We start from the raw sequence: 17,094 nt of genomic DNA on the forward strand, positions 1-17,094 counted from the left end.
TGATGTTTCTAGTCCATGGTCTGGTTGGACCTAAGATTACATCTTCTAACTTCTTACTTAAGTGTTCTGCAATATTTTGTTCAAAGTTGAGATGTCATACCTAGTTTTCATTTGACATCCTGGAGGAGGTTTGGGATTGTTGTTCAGTCTCTATAAACACAATTCATTTTGGCTACAACTTGTCTTTTATAGAGTTCATGGTCCTCGAGGGGCTGCTTCTTTCTTCCTCTCTTCTTTTTTCCCTTCCTCCCTTTTTTTCTCCCTTCCTCTCTCTTGCTCCCTTTTTTTCCCTCTTCATTCCTTCTTGCAGAGAGTTGAAACTAAAAATGAATCTCCTCTTTGGAAGCACCACTGTTATCTTTGTTATGCCAGTACATACACCCTGGCGACAGAGGTATCTCAGAATGCTATTGTTTAGTTATTATTATTTATTTATATATAAATATATTTATATATTTATTTATATTTATTATATATTTATATATATTTATATATTTAGTTATATACATTGGATTAAATATATATATCAAAATACATCAGATAGTGAAAAAAATTGCTATTTGGTTTTCACTGCTTATTTCAAAGGTCTAATCAAGAGCTATTTATAAAACACAGTAATTTTGTCACACTAAAATAACTAAGAAAAATATTCTTAGGCAAGGTAGATAAATTGCCAATTTTGTTCATGATTTGATTTGCCTGTGATAAAATAGTTCAACTCTGATTTTATTAGAGATAGATTTAGTATAATTGTAAAATGAAAAGTAAATAAGCATTCTATGAGAGAATTATTTTTAAAGAATAAATGATTTGTGCTTCATTTTCCTTTTTTTAAATTTTATTTTATTATGTTATGTTAATCACCGTACATTACATCACTAGTTTTTGATGTAGTGTTCCATGATTCATTGTTTGCGTATAACACCCAGGGCTCCATTCAGTGTGTGCCCTCTTTAATACCCATCACCAGGCTAACCCATCCCCCCACCCCTCCCCTCTAGAACCCTCAGTTTGTTTCTCAGAGTCCATAGTCTCTCATGGTTCGTCTCCCCCTCTGATTTCCCCCCCTTCATTTTTTCCTTCCTACTGAAAGGAAATATTAAACATTTGTTTAATTTTTAGATCAGTGTTATACATATTTCAGCAAATAAAATATTTCAATGCTTGCAAAAAAATAAATAAAAAATAAAATGTTTTAAAATATTCCATTAAAAAAATTGCCAGGGGAGGGTGCCTGGGTGGCTCAGTCAGTTAAGCATCTGCCTTTGGCTCAGGTCATAATCCCAGGGTCCTGGGATCGAGTCCCACATCTGACTCCCTGCTCTGCTTCTCCCTCTGCCTCTCTCTCTCCCTCTCTCTCTCTGTCTCTCATGAATAAATAAAATCTTTAAATATATATATGTATATTTATATATTTATATTACAGTAAACTAACTCAAGGTTGTTTGTTCACTTGACAGCTGGGAGGGTTGAAAGAGATAGTGGAAGCATGTCATTCTGTTATTCAAGTCAAATCACGAGGCCTGTCTGATTTAACTGATAAGGTATCAACTCTACTTCCTGATGGAAGGAACTTCAAAGTCACTTTGGGGTGGGGAATTAATAGACATGTTTGCAATTTGCCAAATATCTATGAAAAAGATGATAATAAAATCGTAATAGTGAAATTTTGTAAGCCATTAAAATATATTAAAATCAGATACAAGAAAAGAATTCTGCTACTACAACTTCTGTTCACCATTATTTTAAGGGTCCAAGCCAATTCAGTAAAAATAAATTTTATTTTAGTGTTTACCATATATCAGACTCTTTTCTAATATATATCATATATTCCACATCAACAAACCCCAGGAGGTAGATATTATTATTTTCCTCATCTTATAGATGAGAAAGCTGGAGCATGAGGGGGTTATATAAATTTCCCACATTCACATGGCTTGAAAGTGGCAAATTTGGAAATAAACCCAGACAGTTGGGTTCAGAGTATGCATTTTTAATGCTGTAAGTTTTATTAGTAGCAAATATGACTATGTACATAGAAATTCTAGGAAAATATTAAATTATTTAAGCTAATGACAGACTTCAGCAGATTCAACAGATTCAGGAAAATATAGAAAACTCTATATCTTTCTATACTCTATAAGATAATGTTAGGGGAAAAGTCATTCCACTGATTATGCCACATAATTAATAAAGTATCTATGAATATATCTGTTTTATATAGGGGAATTAAAAAAAAATAGTTGTGGGACATAAAAGGGGACCTGAATAAACGGGAAGGCATACCATATTCTTAGGCAGTTCATCTGAAAATCACAAAGACGTCTGGTCTACCCCATATTAATTTAAACACTCAATGAAGTTTCAATAAAACCCTTAAATAAGTGGTTTTTCATTAAAGAATACCACTTAATCTAAAATGTATATAATAGAGAAAAATACCTGAAAATACATGATGCAATTCTTTAAAAGACAAATGGAGGTAGATACTTACTCTAAAAGATAGAAAGACCTGTTACAAAGCTATAGTGATTGAAATAATGTGCTATTGGCATAAGAATAAATTAATAAAAAGACGAAGCAGACAGTAAATCTTCTAAAAACAGACCACATAGGCATTTATGAAAATTTCATATGTGAAAAAAGTGACATTACCAAATAGGTGACAAATGGAATGTTGCATGCTGAGATCACAGGTTTTTCATACAGAAAGTAATATTAGGCCATGAATTCATACCATAAACAAACAAACAAAAAGAAGTCAATTGTAAATAAATGTGAAAAAGCTCTCTATACACCCAAAATAATTTGTATCTTTATGCCCCTGTGATTGTGAGTGAATTAACCATGAACCAAAAAAGAATAAAATACAAATAAAGACTGATACATTTGGTGACATTGAAATTTAAAACTTGTATACAGCAGAAAACACTATGAAAATAAATAAAACGGAGAAACATGAACTAAGAGGAAATATTTGCCACACATGGTCCGTACAATATTAGTCCTCAGAATTCATAAAGAATAGCTGTAAAGCTATAAGTAAAAGACAAATATCTCAATAAAACAATGGAAAGAAGGTAAGGAACATCTCAAAGAACATATAATAAAAATTATTAATAAAAATAATTTGAAAAGAATTTTTAGAGAAATTTCAATATGCTTTGAAATGCATAGAGTAAAGAAAAACCACATAGAGAAAAGTAACATTCACTGTTGTAAATATTTTGGAGGCACTTTTCATTTTCTTTTTATTCATGCATAAATTTCCAACAAAATTAGAATTATAATACTCTTGTTTTGTATGCATTTCTTTATTTAATGTAATAACTATTTTTTCTTTCACTAAATCTTTGATTCATGTGATTAAATGACTAAATATTCTTATAATTTAACCATTTCCTATTGCTGAACATTAAATGTGCTTCCAGTAGCACATATTTATGTATTTTTTCTCAGAATAATTTCCTGGAAATGTGACTTTAGACTCCTATTTTCAAATTACACATCAGAAAATTTTAAAAGGTTAAAATATACAAGAAATTATCCTTTTTTTTTTTCTTTTGCTCAAACGAGAGTTATTTTCTTTTTTTGAGTGGATTTAATGGCAGAGTTAAGTGAACCTACTCTTCTGTTTGTTGCGCGTTGTTTTCATTGGTCCCTGTGAAGCCAATTCATTCTTCTTGGTCCATTCTTCATTCAAGGTCTCAATCCCATTTCCGTTCTCCATAGATGCCTACTCTTCTGGTCTGATAGACATGACTTTGAATACATGTATGTTGTTTAAAAGTAGTCTTTGTTTTGTGTCTATCTGACAATTTAGCTTATTAATTTGATTTATCAAGTATTTATTTTATATAAATATTGTTGTCCAAGAAGTATCTATCTCACTTTCATCTGCTGATCATTCAACTCTGTTTATAATATCTGCATTTTTATGTATGTACATCAGATTTATGGATTCCAACTGCTGTCTATAAATCATAATGTATATCTACCACATTTACCTTAATTCATTTAGTAATGAGCACTTCATTTACCTCTAAAACCCCACCACCATAAACAGTGCTTGTGTATTCTCAGCAGTGTTTTATTTTTCAACTACCATCTCAGTGACCACAACAGTCATGAGTCTCTGAGAATTTCTATGGATCTATACATCTGTGAATCAGTAGGCCAGATCACTGGATAGATGCACTCTTAATTTGACTAAGCACTGCCAGATTGCTTTTCAGAAAGGTTTCACTAGTTTATAGTCCACACACAACACCTGAGATTTCCTAATTCCCAGTGAGATATGTTTTGATATTCTGTTGTTTTATGATTTTGTTTAGAGGAATAGAGAATAACGTTTATATTGAATTTGTTCCCTATATAAAATGAAGGAAAAGATTCTAGGAATTCTAGCTCTGTAAGATTAATTTGAATGCTTAGATTGATTTAAGCCCCTGCTTCACCAGGGACAGGGGAAATATAGCTATAATTACACACACACACACACACACATATATAAAGACATGGCCTGAAACTCATATAATGTTATATGTCAATCATACCTCAAAAAAACAAACAACAACAACAACAGCAACAAAAAACAGGCTCCATCCATTCATATATTTTTAAATGATAAATTCTCAATTTTTTTAAGCATTATATTTTGTTTCTTTTTAAATTAAAATTAATACACAAAATCCAAGTTCTCTAAATGATAAATTATGTAAGATTAATCTCCTAAAATTCATATTTATAGATAGTTATAAACTATCATAGATAGTTATAAACTATCAACAAATATATTTTAAAAACAACTATTTGTAAGCACTGGAGAGGAACTAAAAGCAGATAGAAACTGGACCAAATGATTCAAGCCTTGAGAAAAGAGATACTAGGTGAGTTTTTCATTTATATGTTGTTGTTGTTGTTGTTGTTTTTAATGATACTTAAGTTCATATAGCGTTGGGTGCCTACAGCTCAATTAGAAAGCCATACTCTTACTGTTTTAGGATTCAGAGGGTTGAGTGCAAGCATGTCAAAATAGCTGAAAATTGAAAGGGGAAATCTAGAAAGGAGATAACAATGTATAAATTACACTCAAATATTTCCTTGAATACAGCAACTTTAAGTGCCTTCTATAACAAAAATCAACATTCATCAGAGGAAAAGAGAACCCAGATTCTCTATTGCATGTCATCCAAAATATCCATTGTAAAATAAAATATTACCAGACACACAAAGAAACAGGAAAATGAGAACCATAACCAAGAGAAGCAGTAAATAGAATTCAACATTAAGACAGTTCAGATGTTGAATTAGCAGAAAAAGATTACTATAGCTATTGTAAATATGATCAAGCACAAAAAAGAAGAATACGATTACAATTACAATGAATGAACAGGTATAAAAAGTCATCTGCAAAATGGAAACAATAAAGAGTGATCTAATGGCAATTCTAGAACTGAATATTGCAGTGTGCAAATAAAACATTCCCTTGATAAGATTAACAGCAGATTGAAGAGAGCATAAAAAAAGGACCAGTGAACTTGAAGATAAGTGAATAGAGAAAAAAAGAAAAGAAAAGAAAAAGACAAAAACTATGAACAGATTGTGACCTATGGATATTTTCAAAGAAGTGAAAACACAAGAAATGCTACAGGAAGTTTTTCAGGCTGAAAAGAAAATATGATACTCTTAGGATACTTAAATTGACAGGAAGAAATTAAAAGCACTGCAATGGTAAAAAGATATATATACAAAATATATTTTTTCTTTTTTTATATCTTATTTTATTCAAATCCAATTAATTAACATATAGCGTGTCATTAGTTTCAGATGTAGAGTTGTTCGTCAATTGCATATAACACCCAGTGCTCATTACTTCACATGCCCTCCTTAATGTCCATCACCCAGTTACCCCATCCCCCTCTCCAGCAATCCTCAGTTTGTTTCCTATAGTTAAGAGTCTCTTATAATTTGTATCTCCCCCTGTGATTTCCTCTTATTTTATTTTTTTTATACTGTCTTACTTTTTAAAAAGTTCAACTTAGTATAAAAATAAAAATGCGTAATAGTATATAATGGGATTTATAATGTGCAGATAACTCATATATGACAAAAATAGCACCCACATAGGAAACATGTAAATGGAGCTACACTGGCTCAATATTTTTATATTTTTTGTGAAGTAGTATAATGTTAACTATAAAAATTACTCTCAATTTTTGCTAAAAGGCCATTTGAAGAATTAAATTAGAATACAGAAATATTTGGTTAACTCAAAACCAGCAGGAAAGGAAGGACACCAGAACAAAAAACAAATAGGACACATAGACCACAAATAACAAAATGGTAAACCAAATTCTACCTAATGAATAATTACATTAAAAGTAAATAGAATAGATATTGCAATTAAAAACTAAGATTATCAGACTGGTTACAAAGCAATAACCAACCTTATGTTAACACAAATTATAAACTTTGTATACAAAAAAGCTTAAGAGAAAGGAATGGAAAAAATATATGCCATGGAACAGTAAGAGACAGCTGGAATCTCTCTTTTAATATCAGAAAAATCAGGAAAAAGTCTATTCTAATAGATAAATAAGAAAATTTCACAGTGATAAAAGGGTGATTTGTCAGGAAGGCATAACCATTTATAGATGTGTATACCTCTAATAAAAGAGCTTCAAAATACAAAAGCAAAAGAGACCAAATAAAGGGAAAATAGAGAAATCTAAAAACATATTTGAATATTTTATGTCCCTTCGTCACTATAAGAAAATTATACCAAAAAATAAATCAGTAGGAAATCACTAAGGATACAAGAGATCTGAACAACACTAATAACCATTTTGGCCTTTTTGAGAAGAATGAATTTTAACCCATTAAATAAAATAAGAATCTAAACATTTATGTGTATATACATTTTTAAATAAAAGTAGCATCATACAATGCATATTTCTTGGAAATTTTCTTTTCTTTCTTTATTTTTTAACTTTATTTTTTTTAAAGATTTTATTTATTTATTTGACAGAGACACAGCAAGAGAGGGAACACAAGTTGGGGAGAGGGAGAAGCAGGCTTCCCTCTGAGCAGGGAGCCCGATGCGGGGCATGATCCCAGGACTCTGGGACCATGACCTGCATGATCCCAAGGCAGACGCTTAACCACTGAGCCACACAGGCGCCCTTATTTTTTAACTTTAAAACATATATTGAGCATTGCTCCTAATCAACAAATGTGGATATAAATCTTTATTTGTGATAACTGTGTAATATTACATAAGGTGAATATAGCTTTATTTAAGGAGTCCTTTTTTAATAGCAATTCAGATTTTCTGGAGTTTTGCTATTATAAACAATATTATAGTAAACTCCTTATCAACCCCTCCTTCTTTAGGAGGGATTTTCCAAAATATATTTAATTGGTATGCATATTTTTAAATTGTACCAAATACTGCTTTTTAATTTGATAAGTAAACTTTAGCAAAACATACATGCTACAAAGAATGAGTTTTCTGTCTATTAATTTAACAAAACGATGACAAACCAAGACCTAACTGCACTGAACACATTATGTATATCCCTGGCATTAAAACTTTATATTATAACTAGCTAAATAACATCTAATTTTAAAAAGAGAAACAAGAATAAAAATAAGATTGAAAAGAGAGAAAAAGTTTTGGAAAAATATATTTCCTTAGCCGCAAATTAAAAAATATATTTTTTATTAACCATTTATTTAACCTTCTAATCAGTAGCATACAATCAATATCAAAACCTAAATTTCTTTAAGTAAATGAGTGTATTTCATTATTTGGCTTCTACATTTGCAAATATGATCACCTGATTGGAATTTCAGCTGAAATCATATTGAAAAACTATCATTTTTATGTTACAGTATTAGTTTTCACACTTCTCTCTTTGTCCATTGGGAATTATGGGTTGAACTTTGCGTCCCATGTCCCACATCTATATGTTCAAGTCCTAAATCTCAGTACCTCAGAATAGGTACTGGAAATAGGTAAGTCTTTGCAGATGTAATTAGTAAAGTTAAAATGAAGTCATACTTGAGTAGTCTGGGCCCCTAATCCAATATGACTGTGTCCTTACTTAAAAGATAAATTTGGACATAGACACACACACAGGAAGAAGTTCATGTGAAGATGAAAGCAGAAATCTGGGCGATGTCTCTATAAACCAAAAAAAGTCAAAGATTCCAGCAAACCACCAGAAGTTAGGAAAGAGACATGGAACAAATTTTCTCTTACAAGGGACCAACCCTGCTGACACCTGATCTTGAACTTCTAGCCTCCAGAACTTTGAGACAATAAATTTCTGTTGCTTAAGCCACCCCATTTATGGCACTTTGTTATGGCAAGCCGAGAATAGTAACACAGGAAGTAAGGGAGATCAAATTGTTTCTCCACATTTATTGATTATGAACATTCAGGATACTAAACTGGGAAAGGTTAAGTACCATTATCAGTACCATTAAAAAAGTGCCATAAGGGAGCGATGTCACCAAGATGGCAACATAGTAATGATAAAATGCACACGTGATGAGATGAAGTGAGGTGACTGATGTAGACATTGTGATCTAGTATTAGGCTCCTACTGACCTTCTGAGTATATGTCAGAAGCAGGATCATCTGCTTCTGCACCGCAGTTGACTGTGGGTAACTGAAACCATGAGAAGTGAAACCGCGTATAAGGGACTGGAGGAGGAGGGCTACTATATAGGAAAGTTGTTAAGACAGTAAATCCGATGAGTTCTCAAAAGCACATTTTTTCCCTTTTGTCTTTCTTCTTTTTATTGTATCTCTATGAGAAGACAGGTGTTAGCTGAACCTACTGTGGCAAGCATTTCACAGTATATGTAAATCAAACCATCCAGCTGTACACCTTAAATTTATACAATGATGTATGTCAATCATGTCTCAATAAAACTGGAAAAAAATACCATTAAACATTTTTCAGACATATTTTAGAAGCATCTGTTTTATATTTGCACTTGATCTAGTCTTATCAATTCAGATTGCAGAATCCCAGAGAGTTTCACAGAAACTACAAAATTTAGTCTTAAAATAGACTTCTGGCATTTAACCTACAGACAGCAACCCAGAAAGTTTCTCATGGTTTCTACCCTACTTTGAAAAATTAGATTGGTTGTTTTTTTTCCAAATTCAGTTATGGTTTGTGGACGGGAGGTGAGGAAACTCAATTTAAAAGAAAGATCTTTCATAGATATTTATTTTTAAGTTGCTTTTAGTTATTTTTGTTGTTTTCTTCAGAACTTTTCTCCCTTTTTTTTTTAAAGATTTATTTATTTATTTGAGAGAGTGAGAATGAGAGAGAGTACATGAGAGGAGGGAGGGTCAGAGGGAGAAGCAGGCTCCTCGCTGAGCAGGGAGCCCGATGCGGGACTCGATCCCGGGACTCCAGGATCATGACCTGAGCTGAAGGCAGTCGTCCAACCAACTGAGCCACCCAGGCGCCCATTTTCTCCCTTTTTTATTGTTGTTTATTTGTGTGGTTTTCAGATTTTAGATTAGTAGGATAATCTAAATATCCTGGAATGGCTTGCCAGATTTAGTGTATGATGGGGGACAAAACGATTGTCTTCCACTTATTTAATCAGGAATTGTTTTCATCTATAAAGCTCACATGTAAAAAGGACATATTGTAGGAAAATGCTTTACAAACCAACAACTTCTGGAATTTTCTAGGGGCCTGATAACAGGAAGAGAAAGAAATGAAGAAATAATTTTCTCTTGTATTTTTTGAAATGTTCATAAAATTAAAGCTGGGATTTAATTGTCAAAGGAATTTATTTTGTAATGAAACTGTAGAGTCTCCCTATCTCCATCATTTCTTTCTGATAACAAAGGAAAACATTTAACATAAAAGATCATTCCAAGTAATCCCTAAACTTCTTGGCATACACGAGACTGTCTTCATTGTCTTTAACAAGTTCACATTTTGGCTTTTCTCCCCAGATTACTTTCCAGAAGAGATTTTCATGGATAGCATAAGAGCCAAGAGTAAAACTTATATGCAAAATGTAACATGAATAGATTCATTTCAAAGGAAATATGTATTTAATATATTCTCCTTTAGATTCTCATTGAATAATGAGGGTTGACTTAATTTTTCATGATCTACTAAATAAATTTAGAGTGTATTATATTACTAACTTAACTAATTTTTATTTGGAAGCAATGTATTGCACTGTGCTAGGGTTTAGATAGTAGTGCAGTATTTTAGGAGTCTTTCATAATTGTTCTACCAGAATCACTTTTCAATGGGAATGTACCAGAAGAATACCAAGAAAAATTTAAAAAATTTTCTACAAATTTATTCATAATCAGAACAATTAATGTATTGTTAGATTACTAAATAAGATAAAAGAAAAACAGATAATTTTTAAAAGGTAAAAGAAACAGTATGGCCCAATAATTTGTAATCAAAAGTAGCTTTCATAGACCATAAAATACTGACTCTGTATATTTTAACAGCATCATCATCAACAACAACAAACTGTCAGGTCATGGGCTTTGTTTATAAACTTGCTGAGTATTTGCCAGTTCTCAAAGGCTGTGTTTCATAAAGTAGAGATTATACCATTTTTCCTTTATGGCACAAAGGTCTTTATATTGTGTGTTAGAAAATCTCTTTATATTGTATCCTTCCTCCTATAACATAAACTGTTAGGGTGACCATTTATCTTTATGTGATTCCCCAAGTCGGCAACCACCATCCATGTGTTAGGGCCAAGTAAGTGCTTACAAAATAGAATGTTTGGTGGATAGAAGGAACTCTGAATGAAGTCCTCAGGAGATCTGAGCTTCAGTGTGATTTTTCCCTATGTGAATTTTGCCAGCTCGTTTTATTCACAACCTCTCTTTAATTCCATTTCTGAAAAATAAAAGTGTGGATTAAATAGTTTTAAGGTACCTTTGAGTTCTAAATTTGACTCGTAAGTAGCTCTTTTTCTGCACTGCTTACATTCTTCTGGGAGGCTTTCTGGACAGACTATTTCTCTCTTGCTAGCTTTCCCACTGCTTTGAATACACACAATTTTAAACAAAGAAATGGATTCTGTGTATATAGTTTTTATCATTTGTAATTGTGTTTAGTCTCTCCTGTGGAAAGCTGGTACCAAAATTATAAGCTTTTATTCTCAGCCTAGCATTTGTGAAACCTATAAGTATGAATAAGTGTCAGTTGCCTTGAAACTAATTTGTTGGTTCCTTCTTTATTATTATTATTTTTTTAAGCTTGGGGAAGGTTTCTCTAACTTGTCCCAGGAGAATTTAATATTTCAGACAGTAGCAGTTCCTTTCCTTTCACTGACTTCATTTTAAAAAAAATCAGTGTCCTTGGATGTTGTTTCAATACTCAAATTGACAGGTGAAGGCTATGATCCACAGGCCATGCTCTCTCAGCTGGTAATCTGATGTTTTCAGTTGGCATGGTGATAAGCCGTGAAGTAGAGTCCTATACCTGGAGGGTGTGGAGAGCTGGAACTGCTCTCAGGCTTTTCTTTTCATGATGAAAAAAACAAGCAATACTTTCTAGCTTGGTAAAAGCAGATACTGTTTTGCAGAAACAGCATTCTCTAATTTTCATCCCAGTTTTAGTTAGTGTATGCAAATTATTGGAATAATTAGATTCTTTTTTTTTTTAAGATTTTATTTATTCATTTGACAGAGAGAGAGATAGTGAGAGCAGGAACACAAGCAGGGGGAATGGGAGAGGAAGAAGCGGGCTTCCCGCGGAGCAGGGAGCCTGAGGCGGGGCTCGATTCCAGGACCCAGGGACCATGACCTGAGCCGAAGGCAGACGCTTAACGACTGAGCCACCCAGGCGCCGCAGGGAATAATTAGTTTCTTGTTTAAAAATATCATCATGTTGAATTATACAAAAAATAATTGTATAGTTATATACAATTATTGTGTGTGCGTGTGTGTGTATTTCAATATCTTTTCCAGGACCCTTGAATGTCTTGTTTTCTAGAGATAAGTGGACCTAGTTCTATCATTTTTCTACACAGATTGCCTAAAGACAAGCCAGAGAAATAGCCCTTGATTGTCACTGAAAGAAAAGGTGGGTGAAGGAAGGAGAGGTAGAGGGAAAAAGGAAAGAAAGGAGACATTGATAATATTTAAGAATTTATAGTAAGAATGGTGCAAGGAGGACATAGTCCTAGGGAAAAGAATGCATTCTGGAAGTCTCAATAATGGGCAGGCACAGAGTTATATTCTTCACTTTTAGTGAAGATTAGTGCAGAAGGTAATTGTGGGAAACCACCATTTTCTGGAAATTTCCTCTATCTTTAAGTATAAGCAGCTTATAGCATTCTGATTTATATTTTTCAACTGATGTTGTTTATAATCATGCCTCTTTCAGGACTGTACCTGTGACTCTGCACCAGCAAGTCTGACACTCCTCAAAAATAGAGGTTTGTTGTTATTTTTATAGTAAACTATATAAACTAGTATAGTAAACTTCTAGGTAATCAGAAATGTATGATTTACTTTAGAACTACATTGAACTTCCTCCGAAGGATGTTTTGATGGCGTTCTGTTGGTATTGACTAGCTTTTGTGGGATGAGGAAAGGATACCCCTAATCTCTGTCTCTGGAGAGTCAGCCCCATCACCTAGACTCAGGAGGATTTGAGAAAGTTGACTTGTCAGTCTAGTCAGAAAGAAAAATCCTGAGTGATTTGAGATTACTCAGTTACAAAGGGTTTGGGTGGTACTGCGTGTGTCCTAAGAGAGATCATGGTTGTACAATTAATCCTACCCACTACTACTAAAGAAATATCCAGAGTCAAAGAGAAAAGAGTGAGGCAGAAGCTTCCCTTTGTAGTTTCAGACTTATCTTCAAAAAGAACAAAATACATTAAAAGACAAGCAAACATTGAACCAAAGAGAACTTTCAGAACACGGTGAAGACATCGGTCATAGGATATTTGTATTTTGACTGAGGATTTATTCCTATACACATTCTCATTTTTAAGTTACATTCGTTAAAAAAAAAAAAGTATCATTTTCTCCCTTTAGCTTATTCTTATTAATATACCTAGTTCAGCCTCCTTCACAGTCTAGGAACACAGAAGTCATTTAGAAGCAACTTCCTAGTAGACATAGCATCTTTCTTCCCATATCTTCTCCTCTGGCACCAGAAACCCAAGACAGTACTCCGGGGACAGTTTGGTCACTTGTACGACCAGGGTTAGAAACTTTTCCATATTTAAGCCAACATGACCCTGGCTATAATTTCTACCTTCAGGGCCTTGTTTTGCTTGTCAAAGCCAAGGAAAAGCATTTTAATCCTTTTTCTAGATGACCTCCTGTCAAACATTTGAAGACAGTGGTCCTTTATTTTCATGTTAAGTCCACTCACATAAATTAAATTAAGCATTCTTATTTCCTTTCATCATTCCCCACATGGGGATTTTCCAAATTGTCTTGTCTCCTTCCAGAGAACAGCCCATTTAGCAGGTGAGTCACTCAACAACAAGTGGAACCATCATTTGTCTTAAGCCTTTACATTTATTAATAAAGCCCGAAAAAGCATTTGCTTTTTGGAGAGCTTCCTCATTATGATAATTTATTTTAAACCTAAACTAAAATATCTTTAAATCTTTGTCACAAGCCCTACTCTTAGACTACTTTTCCCCACTTTGTGTTTATGCAGTTTTTCTGGCCTAAATTTAGGGCTATAGATTCATGCACGCATTTCTTCCTAATTTCATCATCTTTGTTTCAGTTATCATTTCACGCTGTTTGTTCAGTGATGGCGAATCTGCAATTTGCTTCCTACAATGCATCACAGCAAAAATTGCAAACCTTCCTGTGGATTGGCAGTAGGAGCTCATTATCCTTGATTTCTAAGGCCTCTATGGAGATTAGCACGCTGCTGGTGCCAGCAAATGTTAGGCAACATGAAAAAATATGATTAAATTATTGAAAATGTTTGGATAAATACTAAAAGTTCCTTGTACAGTGCTGTAATTGAATCCATTGATGCATATAAACATAATAAGAATTTTTAAGCGGTCTTTTTCACTTTTATGGGATCTTAAAAGAATTATTCTTTCTTGTTATTTTTATGAATCTGTCTTGCTGGTCTGATGCCAAAAAGTGAATTGTATGCTATAGAATCATGGGATGGCCCTGCTGGATTCTGACTCATCCCCTAAATTAAGAGATGGTTCCAAATGTTTTCTCGAGGGGAAATTCTGCTTCTGCATTTGAGTTACAAAGTAAGAGACAGACTTTGAAAAAGATGCTGGGGCTTGAAGAACATTCTCAAGGACAGAAGTGTAAAAGGCAAGCTGTTGCTGATAGATTCAAAATAAGATGTAAATGCTGGCCTACAGGCAATGTGTCCTTTATAGGGAAAAAATACAAAAAAACCTCTGGGATTTAGGCAGACCCCAGGGAAAGGTGGCAGGTTTTGTTTTTGTTTTTCATATCGCACTTTCAAGCATTTCTTAAAGGTTGTATGGTGCTAATTTTAGTCGTGCTAATTAAAGGATCTTACCTGCAATCTTGATTTAGTTTCCTCTGCTCTTGCCTGATTCAAAATCTGTTGTGTAAGAGCAGAGGTTTTGCACACGATGTAATCAAGCATCTCTGTGTTGAAATCCTTTCTTCAAAACCCATCAACAGAGTCTTTGGGTGGGTTGTTGAAAGTTCTTCCAGGAACTTATTTTCTCTCTGTAAAATAGCTTTTCTATGAGCAGAGAATAAAATCACACCTGGAAAGCACCTTACAAAGGGTCCCCGCCATTGCAGGATCTGTAAATTTAGGTCCTTCCTTTCTAGGTTTGAGCATTTTCACAGTGCTCTCCCCTGTTATTTTCCCCTCGAAACAGATGAATGCAGATTTGTTTACTTGTAGAAAAATGTTCTCAGTCTCATTATAATATCAGTGAGGACTCAGTTTAAGGTCACAATTGCATCTGGTACATTTTTGTTAGAGGGTATTATTTGTTTTGTTATTGTTGTTTGTTCATTTGAGTTTGTTTCTGGTGACATGAAGAAAATTAAAAAATTAATTCTTTTAAAAATTAAAAATATATTTTGTCTGACCTAGAGGTCTACTAATACTGAAATGACTTAGACACTATTTTAAAGTATTTGATAGAAGGAAAAGACCTTCTACTTGGAGGGAGGAAAACAACAGGATTAATCAAAAGGATTATTAACAAGGACTGGCTGAGTGTGATGATGGTGGGTATGAACCAATCATTGATGCAACTCTCCTTGGGAAATAGAAATGACTATGGCTTTCTGACTCTGTTTAGGAGAATAAAGAAGAGAGAGGAACTCAGAAAGTCCAGAAATGGCACAGCCTGTGATTGCCTTCAGAATGAGGTTTCTAAGAAAATGTTAAGAATATGCTAAAAGTTACTTCTTTCTGAATCTTGAGAGGTAAATTAGACACTGGGGTCAAGTGACATTTTGTAAACGCTACTTAATTATGACGGTGTAAGTTCTAAGACTAATTTCCAGGGCGCCTTTATCCTTCTCCCAAAGTTTTTCATCACACACACAAAAATGCTTCTTCCCTCACTGTATTTTCTGTCTTTATTCCAGGCAGCAGCATGTGTGCTTTGATCTCAACCCAAACAGGCTTGTCTACTCCAGGTTCCCAGAAGAAAGTATTCAGCCTTGACTAAAAAGTAAATAACATTCTTTATAAAATCCCAACCATTTCCTTTGTTATTATATGATTAATAAAAGGCAGGAGGACTGTGATTGCACGTGAATATGATCTTAATCATTGTTGAACTTCTCCATGTGGAACAGAAATGATGGTGGTTACCTGATGACTAGATTCAAGTTTCTTCTGAGTACTTTCTCTTCTCTATGATGGTTCTCAGTGCCCTCCTGATCAGTGACAAATAAAGCTCTGGGAGGCAAGGTGGGGTTGCCTTTATATATCATCAAATTCCTATTAAATTAAAATTATTGAAAACATTATCAGGCTGGGAATATTTTTAAGGCTACTGGAACTCTTCTGGAAAAGCAGCTCTTCAGAAGTATGAGATTCAGCCCTACAAATTTACCTGCCTTGAGGCTGCTCCCTTTGGTCCTTAAAATGTCTCTAAATTACATCAAAAATATCCTGTTAGGGGATTTGAAAGTGTTCTGCTGGAGAGTGAAGTCTACTCTGTTCTGTGGCATTTGAGTGTACTGATTTATTTATCAGTTTAGCCCAAATAAGTCTTGGTTCTTAACTTTTCTGAGTCATGGACTCTTTTTTAAGGATATGGTGGAAATTACAGATCTTCTTTCCAGAAAAGGGTACATATGCATTGAGAATTTTGTACTGAATTTCACATTATCAATGGATTACTTAGAGTATATACCTGAAATTAAAAAAAAAAAAAAATTCTGCCTCAGATATTTCAGAGGCATGGTGAACTTGGGTCTAAGGCAGTTGTGACAAGTTTCTCTCATGGGAAATGGAGGGCTGATGTTCAGCCACAAAGCTGCTGGCTGTTCAGCATCAGTGCCTGTTTTGGCTGCTGGGCATCCATTCTAGTAAGACAGTGCCTCTGCCTCTTTCTCATTATGGGTATTAATTTTGTCCTTGTATACAGGAAACATCTCTGGATAAAATGCCAGAGAGAACAGGCCAACGATGAGAGAATGTGGTGGGCACCATGGAATGGAGAGGAAATTAGAGAGTATATCGCTACTCTTGGTCTACTGGGAAATAGCATGGAGATCTAGCTTTGTAGCCATGACTCACTCTGAGAAGGAACGTGCATCATATGCTGGGCTTCGGGTTCCCAGGTGTCCTATATCGATTACAAAAATGGCCCCAATTCCCCGCTCCATCACCACTCTGTATCTGTTTTCTGTGCAATGTGATTTTACAGCTTTTCCAATCATAAAAGAAGAATGTTTCTGTACTTCTTGAATCTGCCTGAATATATGATTTGCTTTGGACAGTTGAACATGACAGAAGTGACAGTGTTGAGGTTAAGCGTCTAGATGTCACACCACTTTCCCCTTCTCTCATCTTCTCTCTTTTCTGTCCCTGCTGAGAAAATATCCTCAGACTAGCTTGCT

At 34.0% G+C, this 17,094-nt stretch overlaps 1 long non-coding RNA gene across 2 annotated transcripts in view; it reads left to right on the forward strand.

The window, feature by feature from the left end:
• The window catches only part of LOC129045970 (uncharacterized), a 47,440-nt gene extending 31,472 nt beyond the window's left edge, over nt 1-15,968 (forward strand). Inside the window, exons 3-5 of one of the 2 annotated variants that reach the window (XR_010408713.1) lie at nt 12,408-12,459; nt 15,318-15,444; nt 15,610-15,968. This is a non-coding gene — a long non-coding RNA (uncharacterized LOC129045970). The remainder of the gene's footprint in view (nt 1-12,407; nt 12,460-15,317; nt 15,445-15,609) is intronic. The other variant, XR_008506516.2, reaches the window with a different exon arrangement.
• The last annotated feature ends 1,126 nt before the right edge of the window (nt 15,969-17,094 follow it).

The sequence above is a fragment of the Mirounga angustirostris genome, unplaced genomic scaffold (genome assembly GCF_029215605.1).
Source record: "Mirounga angustirostris isolate CCGP_5_RB_7025 unplaced genomic scaffold, mMirAng1.0.hap1 SCAF_2, whole genome shotgun sequence".
NCBI lineage: Eukaryota > Metazoa > Chordata > Mammalia > Carnivora > Phocidae > Mirounga > Mirounga angustirostris.